The 22535-nt window shown below is 39.4% G+C and overlaps 1 protein-coding gene across 10 annotated transcripts in view; it reads left to right on the forward strand.

Moving 5' to 3' along the window:
* The window catches only part of MTUS2 (microtubule associated scaffold protein 2), a 559486-nt gene that overhangs the window by 73494 nt on the left and 463457 nt on the right, over positions 1 to 22535 (forward strand). For 2 of the 10 annotated variants that reach the window (XM_070240201.1, XM_070240208.1), the window contains exon 3: positions 6741 to 6834. The exons of the other annotated variants lie outside the window; for them this stretch is intronic. The gene's annotated coding sequence lies outside the window, so the exon portion shown is untranslated. The remainder of the gene's footprint in view (positions 1 to 6740; positions 6835 to 22535) is intronic. 10 annotated transcript variants of the gene reach the window in all.

The following is a 22535-nucleotide window of genomic DNA, read 5'->3' on the forward strand; positions in this document are numbered from 1 at the left end:
GAAAACGAATGATGCAGTTTAGAAAGTACCAGCTGAGTGCCATGCTGGCTGGGAGCTTGGCATTCATTAGTATGTTAGTTGACAGTTGTACAAAACTTCCCCTTTCGGTTTAAATGCCTCAAAAAAATTTATCAATTTATCAAAGAAGTTTATCAATCCAAATAAAAAAGCAAAATACAAATCACCATGGAGGTTTTAGATTTTTATTTTAAACATACTTAAAAAAATAATCCTATATAATAGGATTCTGGGCACTTGAGTTCTGATTTCACATGAGGCATAATGTGTGGTGGCATCTTTGGTTAAATGTCTCATCTGTACCCAGCCTTTTCCTCTGTGAAGTAATGATTAGTTAGTATATTCGTCTACTGTATAGGTGGTTAAGGAGAATAGTAATGAAATAATGCAGACTTGATGGAGACACACACCTTTTATTTAGCAAAGAATTCAAATTCCCTTTATTTCTACCTTTTCTTCAGTCCCCTCCACAACCACCCTGGCCCAGCAAGGGCGATGTCTCTGTTTTACTTCTCCAGGCAATGCATTTCCCCTTGGCATTAGTTAGTTTTTTATTTTGGGATAATTGTAGGTTCACGTGCAGTTGTAAGAAATAATAGAGATCTTGTGTACCCTCTCCCCATTTTTTCCTCAGTAACATCTTGCAAAACTGTAGTGCAATATCACAACCAGGAGATTGGCATTGACCCAATCTGTCCATCTTGTTTAGATTTTCCCAGTTTTGCTTGTGTTTCTTTGTGCCTGTGTGTATTTAGTTCTCTGCAAATTTATCAGATGTGTGGTTTCGTGTTTCACCACCAGTCAAGATTCTAAAGTTGCATCACCACAAAGAAGGATCCCTCATATTGCCCTTTTATAACTGCTCCCACTGCCCCCGCCCCCGTCATCCTTAACTGCTGCCAACCACTAATCTGTTCTCTATTTCCATAATTTTGTTATTTCAAGACAAAAGAAATGTAATCACACGGTTTGTAACCTTTTAAGATTGGCTTTTATCACTCAGCTTAATTCTCTGATTATTAATGCAAATTGTGTGTATTGATAGTTTGTTCCTTTTTACTGCTGAGTAGTATTCTGTGGTGTGGATGTACTACAGTTTGTTTAAAAGATATCCACTTTTGGACTATTATGAATAAATCTGCTGTGAACACTCGTTGTATTAGTCTACTAGAGCTGCTGTGACAAAGTACCACATACTGCGTGGCTTAAACAACAGAAATCTATTTTCTCTCAATTCTGAGATCAAGGTTTTGGAAAAGTTGGTTTCTTCTGAGGCCTCTCTCCTTGGCTTGTAGATGGCCTCTTCTCCCTGTGTCATCACATGGTCTTCCCTCTGTGTGCATCTGTGTCCGAATTTTTCTTCTTATGAGGGCATCAGTCACATTGGATTAGGGCCCCCCGATGACTTCCTTTAACCTTAATTACCTCTTTAAAGACACTGCTCCAAACACAGTCACATACTGAGATATTGGGGATTAGGTCCTCAACATATGAATTTGGAGGTAGGGAGAACTCAATTCAGCCCATACCATGTGCAGGTTTTTCTATGGATAACAGTTTTCATTTCACTGAGATAAATGCCCAAGAGAACAATTGCTGGGTTGTGTGGTAACTGCATATTTGCTTTTTTAAAAAAAACTACCAAGATGTACTACAGAGTGGCTGTACCAGTTCATGTTACTGCCAGCAATGTGTGAATGGTCTGGTTTCCCTGCATCCCCAGCAGCATTTGATATTGTCACTATTTTGTATTTTAGCCATTCTGATAATTGTGTAGTGATATCTCATTCTGGTTTTAGTTTAATTTCCCTAATGGTGGATGACGTTGAACATCTTTTCATGTGCTTATTTGCCATCTGTATATCCTCTTCGGAGAAAAGTCTGTTCCTGTCTTTTGCCCACTTTTAAATTGGAGTTTGTTTTCTTACTGTTGACTTTTGAGAGTTCTTTACATATTCCAGATACTAATTCATTTTCAAATATGTGGTTTGCAAATCACAGACATGTAGCTTGTCTTTTCATCCTCTTAACAGGGACTTTCACAGAACAAACGTTTTTAATTTTGATGAAGTCCAATTGATCCATTTTTCCTTCTACGTGTTTGTGCCTTTGGTGTCAAGCCTAAGAATACTCTTTGCCTGGCCCTAGATCTCAAAGATTTTCTCCTATATTTTTAAAAATAAAACTTTTATGGTTTTATGTTTTACATTTATATCTGTGATGAATTTTGTGTTGATTTTTGGTGTAAGATGTGAGGTGTAGTTTGAGGTTCATTTTTCTGTGCATGAATGTTCAGTTGTTCCAGCACCGTTTGTTGAAAAGGCTATCTTTCTTCCATTGAATTGCTTTTACACTGTTGTCAGGTATCTGTTGGGCATATTTTTGTGGGTCTGTTTCTGGGTTCTCTTCTCAACAATGGATCAATTGTCCCATTGATCAATGTGTCTTTTCCTCTGCCAATATCATACTGTCTTGGTTATTGTAGCAATATACTAAGTCTTGATAATAGGTAGAGTGATTCTTCCTATTATACTGTTCTTTTTCTTTTTAAAGATTGTTTTAGCTGTGGTAGAGATTTTGCTTTTTCATATAAATTTTAGAATAAGCTTTTTTTATGTCTACCAAATAAAAACCTTGCTGGGATTTTGATGGAAGATTAAATTGGGGAGAATTGACATCTTTACTATCTTGAGTATTCCAGTTCATGAAAGTGATAGGTCTCTCCATTTACTTAGATCTTCTTTGATTTCTTTCATCAGCATTTTGTAATTTTCAGCATAATGATCCCATACATGTTTTGTTAAGTACATACCTAAGTATTTCATTTGCTCTGGAGAGATTATAAATGGTATTGTGTTTTTAATTTTGGTTACTATATGCTCTTTGTTAGCATATAGAAATGCAGTTGATATTTGTGAGTTGATCTTGTGCTTGCCACTTTGCTGAATTTATTTATTATTTCCAAGAGATTTTTTTTTGAGGAAGGTTGGCCCTGAGCTAACATCTGCTGCCAATCCTCCTCTTTTTTGCTGAGGAAGACTAGCCCTGAGCTGACATCCGTGCCCATCTTCCTCTACTTTATATGTGGGACACTTGCCACAGCATGGCTTGATGAGTGGTGCATAGGTTCGCACCCGGGATCCAAACTGGTGAACCCCGGGCCACTGAAGTGGAACATGCGAACTCAACTGCTGCACCATGGGGCCGGCTCCTCCAAGAGATTTCTTTTTTGTAATTTCCTTTGGAATTTATTCATAGTAAATTGTCATATGCAAATTGAGATAGTTTTATTTTTTTCCAATCCAATTTATTTCCTTTCTTGCCGTATTGTGCTGGCTAAAACTTCCAGTACTATGTTGAATAAAAGTGATGAGAGTAGACCACTTTGATTTGTTCCTGATCTTAGGGGGAAAGAATCCAGACTTTCACCATTAAGTATGATGTTTGCTGTAGATTTTTTGTAGGTACTCTATCAAATTGAGAAAGTTCCCCTCTACTCCTAACTTGCTGAGAGTTTTTGTCATTAATGGGTGCTGGATTTTGTCAGATGCTTTTTTGTATCAATTAATATTGTATTTCTTATTTAGCTTGTATATATAGTGGATTACGTTGATTGATTTTTCAAATGTTGAACCAGCTTTGTATACCTGGAGTAAATCCTACTTTGTCATGGTATATAATTCTTTTTATACACTGTTGGATTCAATTTGCTAATATTTTGTTGAGGATTTTTGTGACAATTCATGAGAGATAGTGGTCTGTAGTATATTTTTTTTGTATCTTTGTCTGGTTTTGGTGTCAGGGTAATACTGGCCTTTTAAAATAAGTTGGGAGTGTTTCCTCATTTTCTATTTTTTGGAAGAGATTGTGTAAAATTGGTGTTAATTCTTCCTTAAACATTTGGTAGAATTCTCTGGTGAAATCACCTGAGCCTGATGATTCCTTTTTGGGAGATTTTTACATTATGAATTAGATTCTTCAGTAGTTATAGGGCTGTTGAAATTGTTTCTTTCATACTGAATGAGTTGTGGTAGTTTGTGGTTTTTGAGGAATTGGTCCATTTCATCTGAGATTCCATCTTTTATGACTTTATTACTTCATTTCTGTTTGAAAAACTTCCTTGAGCCGTTCTTTAAGGGTAGGTCTTTTAGAAACAAATTGTTTTAGTTTTCCTTCTTGTGATAGTGTCTTTGTCCTTCATTCCTGAAGGATGATTTTGCTGGATAAAGAATTTGCAGTTGACAGGTCTTTTTTTCCAGCACCTGAGAAACAGTATGCCACTTCTTTCAGGTATCCATGGTTTCAGATGAGTAATCCAAGTTGGTGTTCCTCTATAGGTAATCTATTATCTCTCTCTGGCTGCTTTCAAAATTTTTCTTCGTATTTAGTTTTGAGAAGTTTATGATGTGTTTTGGTGTGGATTTCTTTGGATTTAACTCTATTTGGAATTCATTCAGCTTCTTGATTCTGTAGGTTTATGTCTTTCACCAAACTTGGGATGTTTTCAGCCATTATTTGTAAAATAGTTTTTTATCCTATTCTCTTTCTCCTTTCCTTCTGGGACTCCAAAAGATAGATTATTGGACCTTTTCTTATTGCCCCACAGGTGCCTGAAGCTCTATTAATTTTTTTGCAGTCTATTTTCTCTCTGATGTTAAGATTGGGTAAATTTTATTGTTTTATCTTCAAGTTCACTGATTCTCTCCTCTGTTATCCCCACTTTATTACTGAGCTTATTCACTGAGTTTTTTTACTTCTGTTGTATTTTTCAGTTTTATTTTATGAAAATTTGTAATTGCTTGTTGAAGCCTTTTTATCAAGGCTGCTTTAAAATCCTTGTCAGATAATTCCAACATCTTATTTATCTCAGTGTTGGTGCCAGTTGATTGGTTTTTCTCATTCAACTTGTGATTTTTCTGGTTCTTGGTATGATAAGTATTTTTTTATTGTATTCTGGACATTCTTGCTATTATGTTAGGAGTCTCTGAATCCTATTTAAATCTTTTATTTTGGAAGATGGTCACACTATTTAGGTTTCATACACAGATCCTGGCCTACTTTTATGGGCTGTTTCCAATGATAATTTAATTTTCAAGCCTGTTTGGTGTATCTGGTCCCACTGGGGGTCCCACTGGGGGTCCCACTGGGGCTCCCACTGGTCCCAGCTGGTGCTGCTTGAGGGTGCTGAAGTAGCTTGTCTAGGCCAGGCCATCTTACACCTCTAGATAGGGGAAGAATGTCTCTGGTCCATGGTGACAGTGAAGCTTCCTGTGCCTGGCTGTTTGTTGTGTTGAGATCCCCTTTACTGGTGCTGCCCAGATACCCAATGTCTCTCGATGGGGGAGGGGAGTCTCCAGCCCATGGGGACAAAGCAGCTTCCCATGCCAGGTCACTTGTGGTGGGTTGCCCCTGTCTGTGGGGATGTAGAACACTTCCTAGACTGAGTGCTGTTGTGGGGGGATCCCTCTTGCTGGCACTGCCTCGTCCTGAGGTGCCTCTATGTGGAGAGGGGTGTCTTAGGCCCTTGGGGACAAAGAGGCTTCCCAGGCACTATTTGTGGTGGAATTCCCCTGTTTGGAGCCACTCCCCTTCTCCCCATGTTTCTCAGTGGAGGTTAGTGTTCTTGCCTGACTGGAAGGAGGATGCTTCCCCTGGATACTTATTGTTGGCAGGACTCCCTATCAATCCCCCTTGCTTGGCTCACCTGCTGTTGTCAACAGGACTCTGTTTCATTCAGAGGAGGAGTGAACCTACCTGGGGGCCCCTTTGTTGCTAGGTTGAGAATCTGGAAGTATGAGGCCTGGGTTGCCCTCCGCCTTTGGGCGGGCGATCCTAAGGCACCCTGTTGCTCTGTTATTCCTTCAGTCCTGGGGTCCCTAACCAGCTACCTTCCTCTGTACACCTTTAAGAATTCAGCTTTGGTTGACTCTTGCTTTATTTTCAGGGTATATAGTTGTCCCTAGAGGGGAGGGTCAGGGAGAAATGAGTCTACGCCATCTTGTCCAGACTCATATTTTTTATTGAACTTTCATTTCCTTTTTGTAATTGTTTTCACCTCCTTTTGCTTGAAAAGCTTTGAGGGTGATCCTGCAATCAAGCAATGACCTCTTGCTCTCGGGTACAGATGTGTGCAGCTCTGCTGGATCTGACCAAGCTGAAAATTCCAGTAGATGGAATTTATTTTGCTAGTGTTGGGTTATGTCATTCTGAAAATGTAAAAACAGAAGTTCAAGTCCACATGCACAGGGAATAAGGGAGAGGGGGCTGTTGCTGTCCCTCTGTGGGGATGATGGCCTAAGTTGGCACTACCTGTCCTCTCTGGCACCATGCTTGTGGTCAGTGCTCGTCTTGGCTGAAGGGGAGTGTGTGGCCATCTGGTCTCCTGGTTTCAATCACTTGAAGCAGCGTCCAGTAGCCCTCAGTCAGGGGACTGTCTTTGGATTATCTCAAGGTAATTCTTGTGCTTTGGGCACTGAAAAGGAATGGAAAACGTGTGGAAATCACTTTGAGATTAGTGAGAATTAGTAGAGAAACAGATGAGATCTCTACCTGATGGCCGTTTTTCCTGTAAAAAAGGGCACATACATTGCCTTCTGCTCAGAAAGATAAACCAGCATCAAATTTGTCTTGTCAGGCAAGATGTGTTCTTTTATTTAGTAAGATTGGTTCTGTTATATACTGAATTGCAAAGGAAATAATTCCACTCCTGCTCCTTATCTTAGATCCATTTTCTAATGCTGACAGGACAGTGGGATGAGAGATGCCTTGATTGCCTTTGGGGCATAGAATGGTTTGGATCAAGCAAAGTGATCTTGGGTGAGTTTTGCATTTTACCCAGAATTGGAATGTTGTGCTTAACTATTCTGACATGAGAAGCTGTTGGCCATCCCTAACTTTGCAGAAATCAATGGAATTGAAGGTTCCTTGAGGAAAGAATTTGAAATATATTGATTCTGGCACTACTCATTTAATGATTAAACAATTCTTGAATTCCTGGTTAAATCCTTCTATTTTCTGTTTTATGTAAGACTAATATTTTCATTGAATAAATTAAAATGAGTTTGATACTAATGTGTGTTACATATAATCAGTTTAAATATTTTAAAAACTGACATTTGTTCTTCATGAAGAAATACTAATCATTAGCCATTTTTAAGCTATTTAAACATTTACGAAATATCTAGTACTATGTTTTCAAAATCCCACCTGCCATCTGGCTGACTCCCTGGGACTCAGATTTCTCTGTTGGGTGAGTCTTGTTCTTCCCACACTGGGACTTGTCACACTGGGGAAGTGAACTAGACCTCGTCATTACGAACCCGGGGCTGAGTCCATGGCTTCGCTTTAAATCCTGGTTCCCCTGTTTACAACTTCGGGCCTTGGACAACTTTGTCTCGCCTCTGGTTCCTCAGTTTCCTCATATACACAGTACTGTACAGAGGTATTGTGAGTACTGAGTGGAACAATATGTGTAAAGCACTTAGAACAATATCTTGCTTATAGCAAACACATAATAGGTGTTAGCTTTTCTTGTGGTGGGTGGTTATTGTTATTATGAAACCAGAAGCAAGTAGTTATGACTGTGGGAATTAAAATAAACACTTAAAGGTAAAACCACTTTGGCAGTGTTATTCATCACCAGGATCTTGATACTCTGGATGGGTAATAAAAATGCTACGTACTATTATTGAGCTTGATGCCACATTACCCTGTCTGAGGTATGGGTGCCTTGATTTGGTTGCTGTCTTCCACCATATCTGATCCCCTCCGTCCTCCTGCCCTCCCCAGGATGGCACTTCTCCTTGGCTTCTCATTATTTTGTTCTTCATCACAGTTAAATTGGAGAAGCTGTTGAAGACACAAATCTCCATCTAATCTGTTTCTAAAAGGTGTGGCTTTAAAAATAGTGGGCATTTATGATGGTTAATTTTGTTGTCCTTTATTATTAAGAGAAGATGACATTACTACCAAATGAGTAATAAAAAACCAATTAAATTCATTTAGGGAAATTAAAGTGCTGACAAGTTCATAATGGCTTTTCTGGTTGTTAAAGGAGATTGACACGGATTAACAATTGGTGGTCGACAGAAATTTCCTGAATTCACTGAAGTATATTTCCATTAAAATGACAGCTGTGTATAAGAGCTGTCACCAGGGCATTTAGTTACGGGGCCCGTGAGTGTGAAGGAGAGGGCTAATCAAATGAGACAACTTGCACTTAATTTTAATTAGGTAAATTCCCCTTCACGTTTTAATCACATAAGCTCAGTCATGGATGGTGTAGAAGCAAACGGCCAGCCATCTTATTGTCTAACTGTGGTTTCATTTTCAAAGTTATTTTTAAAAAACAAACTTAGTTGTAGACTTAACTTTTGTGCTTGATTATGTGTTCTGAGTTAACTTCTTTAATGAAAATAGTTTGTCAGCCATCTTTTCAGTATTTGAAATTTTGTCTGATAACTCCCCACAAATCATCTTCACAGAAATGTGCTGAAAAATCATACAGTACAATTTGCAATGCAAAATGAAATCTGATGTAAGGGATTTATATCAGTGGAGTTGTTTGGTTGCTGAAATAACAATAGTGAATTCTAGAACTTAATTTCTGTAGACCATTAAAGCCTTTTTAGTTTTGTGTGCTCTTTATTGTTTGTTTGTTGTTGCAGTGTAGGTGTAAATGGGATTCTGATCTTTGTTAGTTCGTTAGGTTCTTGCTTTGCTAGGATATTGGGGTCAGGAAGGTACCAGATAATCAAGATTTTGTTATACTTGTGGGATGTAACTAGGTGCCCTAGTGTTTATAGCCATGAAATTTTCTTCTTCGTAAATGTGCAGCATGTATAGCATAAAATTATTTTTTGGTTGATGTAACTAGAATCATAGTTTATGAATTTTTGCAGCAGCCTATGAGATTTGATTTAATAGACATTTTTAATGTTTTCCTGTCTGCAAAATACTACGCTAAGCACAAGGAAGATACAAAGATGTATTTTTTTTTAAAAAGGCCCTGCTTTTTAAATTTTTCTGTAATGCAAGAGACAGACGGATAAACAGTAGTACAAAGCATAAAGAAATCAGTTCTAAACAGAGATAAAATGATTTCAGTGGAAAAATCTGAGAAGTCCTGAAACTTGACATTTGAGCCTGGCCTGAAGTAAGGATTTCGATGCATAGAAAATGGGTGGCAGTGTCCTTCCAGGCTGAGAGCCCAGTGAGAGCAAATGTGTGGAGGAGAGCCTATGCTGCATTCAGGGAGCAGCAGGAGAACTTTGGTGTAATACAGGAGGGAGAGCTTTATGGAGCCGGAAATGAGTCTGGAAACCCAGGTTTCTTCACTCAGTGACAGACACTTCTAAGCACCTGCTGGGTACCAGGTGTGTGCTGGCTGTTTGGGCTACTGAGGTGGTCCCGGTGGGCATGGTCCCTGCTCTCCTGGAGAGCTGAGTGTGGAGGAGATGTGAAGGGTCTGGCCGCTGAGGGAGGTGAGAGCCCTGCTGTGGAGTGTACAAGGATTAGGGAGCCGTCATGTGTTTTTGAGGATGAGAGTTACATGATCTGACAAGGGTTTTATGACATGAAGTCTGGTGCGCTGTGGAGGGGAAGGCTGGATGGAGGAAGTGGAAGTGGAGTCAGCGAGGATGGAACAAGAATCCTGAGAAGATTAGGGGGCAGAGAGTGGAGGGGAGAGAGCGTGATCTCAGATGGTGCTGAGATTTTGAAGGTCTAGCTCAGTCATGAGCCATCTATTTTTTATATGAGAATCTTTTCAAGAAAAAAAATGTTTATGGGCTGTGGTCTTTAATCTTCACTTCTTCAGAATAACTTCTTTAGCCTGATGTAGTAAAAGCAGGTGTGTTTATAACAATCATCTATTAAATAGAAGATCGTCTTTGAGAAAACTGGTATTGTGTTTTATCCACTAAAATGTGGTTGTCCGGGCACAACTGACCAGCAGCAGCATTGAGGCCGTTTTCTTATTGTTATCCTGAAGGTGGATGGAGGGCCTTCCCTGGAGGCTGGGTGGTGGGACCCATGGGTTGCTTGTCAGTGGGTCGGCTTGAGAACATGGAGAATATTGTGTGGTGGGGTGGAGCCCTGCCTGCCTTGCTCTCTTCCTTTGGGGCTGGGAATGGGAGCCAGGCATGATCTTCCACAGCACTTCTGTTTCCTTACTGAGCAGATGCAGAATTTTGGGTCTCTCTTTTGGTGTGAACCAAAGGTAGAGTGGAAACGTACAGAACTCAGTGTACAGGGAAATGGTTGGCAACTTCAGTACGAAAAGCATCTTACATATCTAAGATTTCTTTTGGCCCTTCAGGTTCTTGTAGGTTTTAATAAGACCAGAGATTTTCAGTTTAGTTCAGTCACTGGCTTTTGAGACTCTGCCTTGTTCTCGTAGTGGAATTCCACCTGGAACATCTACTGTAGTTGAGTAGAATCTGGAATGTTTTCAGTTGGTCAGATACAGTTAATGGAAAAAGTATTCCAGTTGGCTGGAAAAAGTATACAGGTAATTGCAATAACTCCTGCTAGTGGGGTTGAGAATCACTGCCTTTTTATAGCTGTTTGTTTTAGGAGAATTAAGCAGTCGGGTAGGCAGACCTGGAGTCCAGTGGAGCCGGGTCCTGGTTTTAACTGGCTGCTCTGTGACTTTGGACAAGGTACTTGTGCTAGAATAATTGAGCCCATTTTGTCATCCTCTGTTATCACATAATGCTTCCACAGCCAGGCCATGGCCCTGTGGTCGTGGGAGCCTACGGCCTTGACTTTGTCCACGTGACTTGTCTTGGCTCATGAAATATTAGCAAATGGGACACAGGCGGAAGCTTGAGTGTGCTTGTGTCTTGGGCTGTCGCTCAGGAGATTTGTGCTGAGAAGAACATGCTGTGGAGTCGCTGCCCCTGTAGCTGGGGCCCTGGAGTAAGAAACAGACCCAACGCACTTGGACCTGGAGCCCGGGGGATCAGTGGAGCTTCAACTGATGCGTTGATGGCTGCATGAGAAAACAAACGTGGTTATATGCCACTGAGATTTGGGGTTTTGCTGTGTAGTATTGTTGTGGCAATAGAGAATTAACTCTCAATGCTGTGTCCTCTTCTGTGAAACAGGACCATCATCTCCTTCCTTTCATGCTGTTGTCCTGTGCTTAAAATCAAACAATCCTGTCAGTACAGTGCTCAAGCTCATAGAAAGCAGTCAATAAATAAATTGTGGCTATTTTTAAAAATTTTTTATTCTTTTTTTTATTGCAGTAACAGTGGTTTATACATTATATAAATTTCAGGTATATATCATTAAATGTTTCGATTTCTGTGTAGATTACAACATGTTCACCACCCAAAGACTAATTACCGTCCATCACAATATACATGTGCTTAATGACCCTTTCACTCTCCTCCCCCACCCCTTCTGCTCTGGTAACCACCAATCCAGTCTCTGTTTCTATGTGGCTGTTTGTTGTTGTTTTTATCTTCTACTTATGAGTGAGATCATACGGTATTTGACTTTCTCCCTCTGACTTATTTCACTCAGCATAATACCCTCAAGGTCCATCCATGTTGTCACAAATGGCCGGATTTCATCATTTCTTATGGCTGAGTAGTATTCCATAGTGTATATATACCACATCTTCTTTATCCATTTGTCCCTTGATGGGCACCTAGGTTGCTTCCAAGTCTTGGCTATTGTGAATTATGCTGCAATGAACATAGGGGTGCATATATCTTTACGCATTCTCTGGATGGGTGGGCTCCCCTGTGCCCCTGTCCATCCTTTCCCCACTCCAGGGTAACTGCTTTCTGTCATCACAGAATTGTTTTGCCTGTGCTTGAACTTCGTGTAAATGGAATCATAGAGTATGTGTTCTCACGTGTCTGGCTTCTTTTGCTGCACGTTATGTCTGTAGCATATGGTAGTTTTTTTCTTCGTTGCTGTGAGGTGTGCTATGGTATGAATAGTCCTCGTTTTGTCCACTGTGTTGAGGGACAGTTGGATTGTTTCCAGTTTTTAGGCTGTTATGCATAAGACTGTTATGAACATTTTTCTGTGTAATCTTTTGGTGAACATTAAGTACTAATTTCTCTTTGTATATGCTCAGGAGTGAAATTTCTGGATCATAGGATGTACATATGTTTAGTTTTTGGAGACACTGTCAAACAGGTTTTTAAAGTGGTTGTACCAGTTCTGCTTCCATCAATAGTGTTTGATAGTTTCAATTGCTCTACATCCTAAAACCAACACTTGTTTTTAAGATATTGTCGACAAGTTCTCTTGAAGACACATGTGGAGTTGTCTAAGTGACTGCTGACAGCAGTAATTATCACATGCTGTCCCCTTAGGATTAGTTCCTTGAATTTTACGTCGTTCCTGGCAAGTCTTCTCCTTAAATTTCCACAGATTATTCTCTGAGGACCTTCCCTTGTAAGGCTCCAAATGATGATGAGGCTGAGTTAATGTGCTTATAATTGAATTTGCTTTCCCTCTGGGCAGGGCCTCCAGACCAGACAAAGTTTTTGAGGCCAGATTTGGTTGTTAGGGAAACCAAGAGAGCTGCTCTGGCTTGAGATTACTTCTCACTATGTTCCTTTACAGCCCCCAAGGGAGACTTTGTAGATGCCGTGTAGGCACATGACTCTATGATGTTGCACAAAGGCAGGTGGAGGGCACTGGCACTCCATGGCCAGCCCCAGCCCCTCAACAAACCTGAAAGTCCAACTGGATTTGTAACTGTTTTTTCTTTTATAGTTGTCATCTGGGTCTCTCTTGGCTACATGCTTTACTTGGAGATAAAAATGATTTCTCTGACTTTTGTCCTGACGTAGTTTTTGTCTCCAGTTGTGCTTGTTATCTCTCAGAGTCTTCAGGGATGTCTGACTCACAGCTTAGAAATTGGTGGTGTGGCTTTTCCTCTTTCCTCAGCCCCTGTGCCTCTTGGTGAGCTCATCTGCTGGAGGCCTAGAGTGCCCGGCGTGGCCTGTGGGAAGGAACAGGGTGTTTACTCACTCCTGGCTTCCCCTTCCACTTTCTCAGTGCGGGGATCTGTCCTGTCTCGCCGCATTGCTGGAAGGGGTGTGTGAGTGTGATAAGCTGCCTTTTCCGCCCCAGGCCTGCTCCTGTGTCTCCTGAGGCTTTGGAAACTCGAAGGCTAAGAATTGACTCAGTTGTCTCTGCTTTCTTCTGGGATACTGATCCTGAGGAGAAAGTGCAGAATGCCCGGCTGCCTGAATGGGAACCCTCTGCTGGAGGGAAGTGTGGAGGCGAAGAGGGCAGCCCATCTATTAATATTTCAAAATGTTACATGAGTTCACCTTCTTGGTAGTTCCAGTCTGTTCCTTTGTGCTATAAGAATATGACATGACTTTCTCTATATGATGCATTTTTTCCCCTTAAGAGGAGCTGATAGGGTAGTAGAGGGAATGGGGGCTTAGTTTGAGTTGAAAGAGAGTTGAGGGGAGCAGATTCTTGTGGCTTTAGACCACAGAAACAGAGTGGGTACCCAGGAGGAGGAAGGCGTTTCAAGCCACCTGATGGACTCCCTAGCTCTCCACTGCTGACATCGTCATGGCACCAGGCTGAATTTTTCAGCTGTTTTGGGCCAATGAAGGTGGGTTGCTGTGTGTCCTGGGAGCACAGCCTAGAATGAGCCTGGGTGCAGGAGGCAGTTGCCTTCTCCGTGGCTGCAGGGTTTGGTTTCTGGCTGAGGAGCGGTGGAGGCTCCTGTGGCCTGTGAGGCCAGCACTTGGGTCTGCTAATCCCTAGGACAGAAGGCAGGGGCTTGGGATATGTTTTGGGGAGAAGACATCGAGTTTAGATGGACCAGGGGCCTTAGCCACCTTACTCCTTTAAAAGAAGAACAACTTCTGTAGATTGCTAACCACTGACCCACAGCTCCCTGTTTATCCTCCGGTCCTGGATGCCCAGGACTAAGGATATTTCCCTAATCCAACCCCTTGTGCACACAGGCCTTTGAGAATATGAAAATTAAAGTTTAATTTATTGTGAAACATGACTGACTTCATTAAAAATATGTTTGTGTTTTCCTAAAGGATTTAGTAAAGAAGGATATCTCTAGCCTTCTAATTATTGTGATATTAGTCAGAATGATAAGAATGTTTTATTGCTCTCTTTAAAACCAGTGGTTGGTATATCACAAAGAAGCTTAGAGTTTTTGGGAGGCTATAGTCTGGAAGAAACAAAAACATTTAAATTATTAAAAGTAATTTTGCCTCATTTCCCTTTCTTACTAGCGTCTGTAGTACACAACTATGAGATTCTCCCAAACATCCTGTGTGGGGTCTTCAGTTCTAGACATAGAAAGGAATTTATTATTGGACAGTTTGAGGCACAGAGAGCCACAAAAAGCCAAGTGTTTTCCTTCATCGGCAGTTTCTTTTCTCCCTAGAAATTAAATAAGCCAGTGGGTTAAGTGCTTTGGGCTACTAAAACTTGCAACTTAAGACATTGGAAGGCATCTGAGATAATTTTATTTACTTTAAAATGGGAATCCGTAAAAGTGAACATAGTTTTTAATACTGTGCTTTTCCAATTAACTCTGCACTTGTTCCAGTAGTGTAGGCATATAGTAAAAAGAGAGAAAATGTGAAATCAGATTTCTATACTTGTAATTTCTTCATTCTACTTCACATCTCTAGACTTTTCAGGAATTAACCAAAGTATTCTGGTACGGCGCTGTCACCGTCTTTCTCTTCTTTGTTGAGCAAGTCTATTTTTGTATTTCCATTTCGTCTTCCTCTCAAACTTCATAAAGTCTCGCACTTTATGGTTCGCTTTCCTCTCTTAAAGCCCAGGCTTCTCAATTGGGCTGAGAGTCTGGGTTGCTTGTGCCCAGCTGCTATTCCTTGTAATAAAACATTATTTCTTTTACGTCAAATGTTAATTTTTAAAAGTTAATGTCCTCATAGCCACTGAAGTACATTTTTTAATGTGGGAGCAACATATAGCTGAAAACTAGGCATTTTTAACTTGAGAAATAAAAGGAGAACTGATCAAGAATATCTGTTTTTATTTTTTGTGTAAAAGGAAATTTTCATATTTTAATTTGAGTTGGTTGAGTTGGTTTTTACAATACTGTTTGTTTTTGTATATAGGCCTAAGGAAAGTTTAGATAGTCTTTAAAAAGCATCAACAAAACAGTTTCCAAATGTTTGTCAAATTAGTTAAAATTGAGTGTTTGTTTTATATTCCAAACAAAGTGTTCCTGTTAGTAGCTATTTCAGGATTGATTTTTTAATATTGTATTTTTTTCAAAATAAAATTTAAATTTGAGCTCTACTTCTGGCAATGATGGACTGGTTTGTTGCAAACCAGTTCACTTGGTGAGAACTAGAAAAGCTAAATATAAACCAAAAGAAAACAAAAGGCAAAACACGACCTATGTTTGTACATGCACGTTCACAGTAGTGCTAGTAACAATAGCCAAAAGGTAAAAGCAATTCAAATGTTCATCAGTGGTTGAATGGCTAAACACATTGTGATAGATACATAAAATGGAGTATTATTCAGCCATAAAAAAGAATGAAGTACTGATAGGTACTACAATGTGGATGAACCTCAGAAACATTATGCTGAGTGAAAGGAGCCAGACACAAAAAGTCACATATTGTGTGATTCCATTTATATGAAATATACAGAATGGATAAATCCATAGAAGCAGCAGATTGGTGGTTGCCTGGGGCTGGGGGAGGGGCGATGGGGAGTAACTGCTTAATGGGAATGAGGTTTTGTTCTGCAGGCATGGTGATGTCTTGGAGCTAGATAGATGTGGTGGTTGTACAACATCATGGATGTACTAAATACCACTAAATTGTTTACTGTAAATGGTTCATTTTATTTTATGTGAATGTCACCTCAATAATAATTGAAAAAACAACTATTTTTGAAGTGCACTGGAGAGCTACCAATGCAATGAGGGCTGCAGAGTCAAGATATCAGAGGAGTGAGCCTGACACTTGGTGCTGCATTTCCCCTTGACGTGCGTGCCTGTTGAAACAGAGCAGAGCTTCTGGAAGACTCATGGGTGGCGGAGAATAAACACGTAATTTGGAGCCCACCAGAAATGAGGGCTTCTGATAAACACATCATGCTTTTATTTGGAACACCTAAAAGATTATAATCTAGGAATGTGGGTGAGTTGGAAATAGGCCAGACCTTGCAAAGACAGAAGCCTAGCACAATCCCTGATGCAATAAAGCGATTTTCCTACTCTTAACTGCTGTGAGAAGCGAAAGTAAAATCCCCTTTGGTGAAAAATAGTGTTCTTTGGAGTCTTGAATTATCTTTAATAATTTTCATGAACAAGTTCCAGCCTTCAATAAAAAAAATTAAGTATGGGAAAACACAAGAATTGACTGAAAACCAAGAGATGAAACAGTCAAAAGAAACAGACCCTGTTTTTGGGTCACCTTGTTATTGGGGTTATCAAACCAAGACTTTAAAATAACTACAATTACTATATTCAAGCAACTAAATGATGGAGAACTGGACTGGAACGAGAACTGTAAGAGAGTAGAACTGGAAACTCTAAGAAAATATAGAAATCTAGATCTAAAAAATTAACAGAAATTAAGATCTCAACAATGGGCTTCAGTATAGATTATATATAGCTAGAGAGAGAAATAGTGAATTAGAAAGTAGATAAAAATAATGTCCAGGCTGAGGGATGGAGATAAAAAGGAATTATAAAAACAAATGCCAAACAGGAAGGAACACAGGAGACATATGGAACAGAGTAAAAAGATCTGGTGTACATGTATTTAGAGTCCGAGAAAATGGGGGATGGGGTGGATAGAGAGAAAAGCACAATACTTGAACAATAATGGCTGAAGATGTATGCCATGAAAACATTAACCAAAAGAAGGCTAGTGTAACTATATTGCTATAATGTAGGTAGACTTTGAGAGAAGAATCATTATAGAGGTAAAGACAGAATGATAGCTATTCTAAATATGTAGGTAACTAATAGATAGCTGTCAGGAAAAAGAAAGAACTAAAAGATATTGACAAATCCATAGTCATAGTTGAAGATTTTAACACCCTTCTCTCAGTAATTCATAGAAAAACTACACCAGCAGTTCTCCTGGGTTATGCTTTTGAATATTTACTGTATTATACAGTATTGTGTATGGGTATGTACTGCAGAAATTAAAACTTAGGAAATACTTATGAATAGGGGCCAGCCCTATGGCATGCTGGTTAAATTTGCTGTGCTCCTTTTTGGTGGGCTGGGTTTATGGGTTTGGATCCTGGGCATGGACCTACACCACTCATCAGCCATGCTGTGGCAGTGACCCACATATAAAGTAGAGGAAGATTGGCATAGATCTTAGCTCAGGGCTAATCTTCCTCAGCAAAGAAAAGTTATGAATATGTAATATATAAGTACATATTTAAAATAAAAATAATAAACCCAATATATGCTCATATAAATGACACATTTTTGTGAAAAATCACTATATTTCCAAATAAAAAATTTAATGAGCATTATTATTTTACATTTTTGGAAATTTTGTTAATGTCTGTCTTAGTAGTAGGTATAGAAGAATGCGAGACATAGAACCAAAAGACAACGTATCTGTTTCAATTAAAGTATATGAAGAAGATCCAGCCTCACAAAGATGTATAGTTGGAAAAGGGAGGAATATTTTAATGGCTTTTTCAGTAATTGTGTATATTCTTTGATATACCAAACTTGACAAGTGGTAATTTCTTAAAGCTTTGTTGCAAAGTGGAATCTGAAACTTTATCAATGAACTTTTCATAATATTCACTAAAATTCAGTAGTCTATCTTGTATTCTAAATGATTTTTTATTCATGCATGATTTTGTAACACCTTGTGTTTGGAAAATATCCATCCGTTGAGTTATGCATATCTTTCAAATTTTGACACATTGTATGACACCATAAAATCACCATCAGTCTCATCAGAAAATATTGGACTCCTTTAACATGAGGAAATCCTGTTTATCAGAAAAAGATCATTGAGTTTGAAATGGCAACTACAGAGTGAGAGAAGATATTTATAATATATTGCAAGTGACAAAGATCTTATATCCAGAATACTTAACCAAATATTTAAAAAAGTGAGTGTAGAAATACAGGCAAAAGACTTGACATTCACTTCACAAAACAGGTTATCCAAATGGCCAATAAATAAAAAAAAGATGTTCAGTCCCATTAGTCATCAGGAAAATGCAACAAAACCACAATGAGATACCAATACCACCCCCGCCCCCGAATGACTAGAGTTAAAAGATAAAAATATCAATATTAACAACATTGGAGAATATCAGATCTCTCATACTCTGGTGGGAGTGTAAATTGGTACACCAATTTGTAAAACTGTTAGTCAAAAGCCGAACGTTTGCATGCCTGTGGCCCAGCAATTCCATTCTTAGAAATATAACCAACAGAAATGTGGCACATCTGTGCATCAAAAGATGTATGCCAGAAGCTCATGGCACCATTATTCCTAATAGCTCCAGACTGGAAATGACCCAGATGCTCTTCCGTAAGACAATAATAGATCAGCAAGCTGTGGTATCTTCTTACAGTGGAATCCTGTACAGCAATCAGTAGCACTGTTGCAACACGCAGTGACGTGGATACATCTCACAAACAGTGCTGAGTCATGAAGGCCAGACACACAGGAGTTCATAGTGTATGACTTTTTCTCAAGGTCAAAAATAGGCAAAACTAATCTATTGTGTAAAAAGTCAGAATAGAGGTTATCTCTGGGAGGATGGTAGGGAGGAGTGTGGGAGGGCACATAAGGAGGCTTCTAGAGGGTAATGTGCTATTTCCTGATTTGAGTGGTGGTTTCATTGGGGTATTAACTTTGTGTTGACTCAATTATTTAGTTGTTCATTTTTCTGTCTGTATGTTACACTTTAAAATAGTTTATATAAAGATACGTTAATACTTGAGAAAGGAAAGTAGATTAGAAAGTTACCACATCTGTATCACAAAAAGCTTGGAAACTTAGTTAGATAAACACAATCCTCTCAGTCATTCTTTGGCATATTGCTTAGAATCCCTTCCCAAACATTTGCTAGCGTCGTCAATGGGGACAAGTTGCTTGTCTTAGCTCGGGCTGCTGCAACAACATGCCATAGACTGAGTGGCTCAAACAGCAAGCATTTGTTTCTCATAGTCTGGAGACTAGGAAGTCCCAGATCAAGGTGCCAACAGTTTCAGGTCCCTGGAGAGGCCTCTCTTCTTTGTTGCAGACAGTCCCCTTCTCTCTGTGTCCTCTCGTGGCCCGGACAGAGAGAGAGCTTGCTCTGGCCTCTTCCTCTTCTTATAAGACACTAATCCTGTCCTGGGGGCCCCACCCTCACGATCTCATCTAAACCTAATCACGTCCTGAAGGCCCCACCTCCAAATACCATCACACTGGGGGTTAGGGCTTCAAGATAATGAATTTTGGGGGACACATTTAGTCCATACATCGCTTAGCCCTCTAAGTTCCTTCATTTCCTCTCCAGTAAAACAGAGATTATAATAGTGCTTATTTCATATTGTCTTTAGGGTCAGGTAGATGATATTCAGTGTACTCAGAGTGTTTGGTTCATAATCAACACACAAAAGTAGTCATTTGACAAATATTTACCAAGTTTCTATTCATCTACCAGACAGTGGGCTGGTGATGGAGATACAGAGATAAATTAAACAAAGTTAATGAACTCCTGAAGGCGTTTGTCCAGATTACTGTGCTGTCTAATATGGGGAGCCACTACCCACATATGACAATTAAAATTAAAATTAAAAGTTCAACTTCTCAGTTGCGGTGGCTACATTTTAAGTGCTCCATAGCCACATGTGGCTAGTGGCTGCCATACTAGACAGCACAGATATGGAACATTTCTGCCATTGCAGGAAGTTCTTCTGGACTGTGTTGACAGGGCAGGTCAGCATATGGTGATAGAGGTGGGCACTGGCAGGTGTCCTGGTAGAGGCGAGACTTGAGCTGTTATGAAAGATGAATTTTCAGGTGGAAGGATGGGGAGATGGCCACTTCAGTACAGTGAGAGCACGGAGACGGGGCCTTTGAGAGAACTTTGACTCACCTGGAGATGGTAAGTAGTTCAGTGTGGCAGGAGCACAGCATGCAAGGGGACACGGCTGGAGATGTGACTGGAAGGGAAGGCTGAAGGGCGGGGGATGCCTAATCAAGGAGCTTTTCTAGTTCAGGACACTCGAGTGCTTTTTATCTATTGCTTGTTTACCTCTTGGGTTAGTGCTTCTTTTATCAATTTACCTGACAAAAATAAAACTGTCATATTTAGCAAAAATATTTTTCCTAGTCTTTTATTTGCTTTTTTAAAAAGATGTGGTGGGGGTAAATTTTTATGTAGGCAAATCTATGTTTCTTTTCCTTTATAGTTTCTAAGCATAGAAGATGTCATCTCTAGAAGCTGAAAATTTTTCAATTGTGTTTTATTTTTGTTTTCCTGTGGTTTCTTTTTATATTTTTAAATACAAAATGGTGTCACATTAATTTTTGTATGCCTGGAATGGGGTGCCTAAATTTTACATATATATGTAACAAATGTATGTATACAACAAACATATATTTAAAAAACAAACTGCCAGCTAGTATTCCCCAAACCATTTATTAAACAAGGTTTCCTTCCTGGTGGTGGATTCTTTGTCATGTATTACATTTCTATATATAATGAGGTTGATTTCTGAGTTATTGCTTCTGTTCCGTTGCTCTTTCTTTTCTTATGTCAATGTAACATTGTTCATTTATGCCACAAAAATTTTAAGTATCTTTCTGTGTTTGTAAATTAAAACTCCCGATTACTTAGTTCTCTTTCTTTGTTTGTTTAAAAATTGAATTGCATGTTTGTTTGAAAATAGTAACTCATGATTACACAGGCGCAGTGAGTGGTCTGAGCAGGCTAAATCATACAGCTTGTCACCAAAGTCCAGGCTGGCATGGTATTTCTATAAATACCATTTACTTATGCTACGTACATCCGTAACAATGCATGCGCTAGTCCTTTCGTACTTTGGAAACCCACTCCACCTCCTGGATGATGGCTCGTTCAGTAGTGCATTTAGTGCACAGCTACAGATAATGGAAAGGATCTTCTGTAGTGGTGTTATCATCCTTTGAGATTCATGTTTATATAGTTTAATATTACCATGTTAAGCTACAAATATCAGCTACAGGAGAAAGTTCTGTTATTGACATTTTATTGATTGGAAGATTCCGAAAGTTAAAAATAACTAGCAGGTGGAGCATGCTTTAAATTGACTAGCCAGGTTAGAATTGCCAACGGTGCTTTTACTTTTCCTGCTATTTCTCTGTGTGGGTGTGTGTGTGCATGGGTGCACCAGCATGCACTAAGGAGTGGGGTTGAGGGCTACAAGGGGATAGGACTTTTGTAAGCTGTGATAATTCACAAATGTAATTCCGGTAGATCATAAGAAGGAAGTCTTAATGTGGGTATTGAGGCTTGAGATGGCTTGATCAGCATTTCGTGTTCCTCAAATATGGCCACTAGCAGCATCTGTTGTATATTGTGTTCCTATGGTCTGCCTTCAGGCAGATCATTTATGTAACCGGAAAATGTTTCAGTGTTTCAGAGATTGCTATAAAGAATAATTAGCAACTTTCTCAAGCAATTTGAAATTCGGATATTATCACTTAGTTTAGATGGAATAACATTTTTTTTTTTATTGAGTTAATGATAGGTTATAATCTTGTGAAATTTCAGTTGTACATTAATGTTTGTCATTCGTGTTGTAGGTGCACCACTTCACCCTTTGTGCCCACCCGCCACCCCACTTTTCCCCTGGTATCCACTAAACTGTTCTTAGTCCACATTTTTAAATTCCTCATATGAGTGGAGTCATACACAGATTATCCTTCTCTATCTGGCTTATTTCACTTAACATAATTCCCTCACGGTCCATCCATGTTGTTGCAAATGGAATGATTTTGTTCTGTTTTGCAGCTGAGTAGTATTCCTAAATGGAATAACATTTACAGAAATTAGCCCACAATTTTAAATTGTTGCCCTTCCTTCATTGATGTGAACTATTCCTGTGTGGAAATGACTCTTATTTGTGGAGAGTTGAGAATTCCCGGAGCACCTTTCCTCCTCTCTTATCTCATTTGATGCTTACAACATACCTGTGAGGTAGGTATTAATATTAACTACACCTGACACATGAGGAAACCCCGGTTCTGGAGAGTAGGAAGCATCCCCAAGAGAGAGTAAGTCCCTTTCTGATGACCCGCCATGTGTCTCAGATTCGTCAGCGTTCTCCCAGACCTATTCCTGAGGGTTTTCTATAAAATGAAAACAAACACAATCACTGTAATTATTACGGCAATCCATCTGTCCATGATTATTCATGTTTATAAAGACTGGTAAGATTACTGTGTTCAAGATTGCCTCATCGAGGAACATATTTTAATTATTAGTAATTATAAATGCATTACAAATACATGGCTATAATGAAGAGTGCTTGGGCTGTTTTATTC

Source organism: Equus caballus, chromosome 17 (genome assembly GCF_041296265.1).
Source record: "Equus caballus isolate H_3958 breed thoroughbred chromosome 17, TB-T2T, whole genome shotgun sequence".
NCBI classification, from domain to species: Eukaryota; Metazoa; Chordata; class Mammalia; order Perissodactyla; family Equidae; genus Equus; species Equus caballus.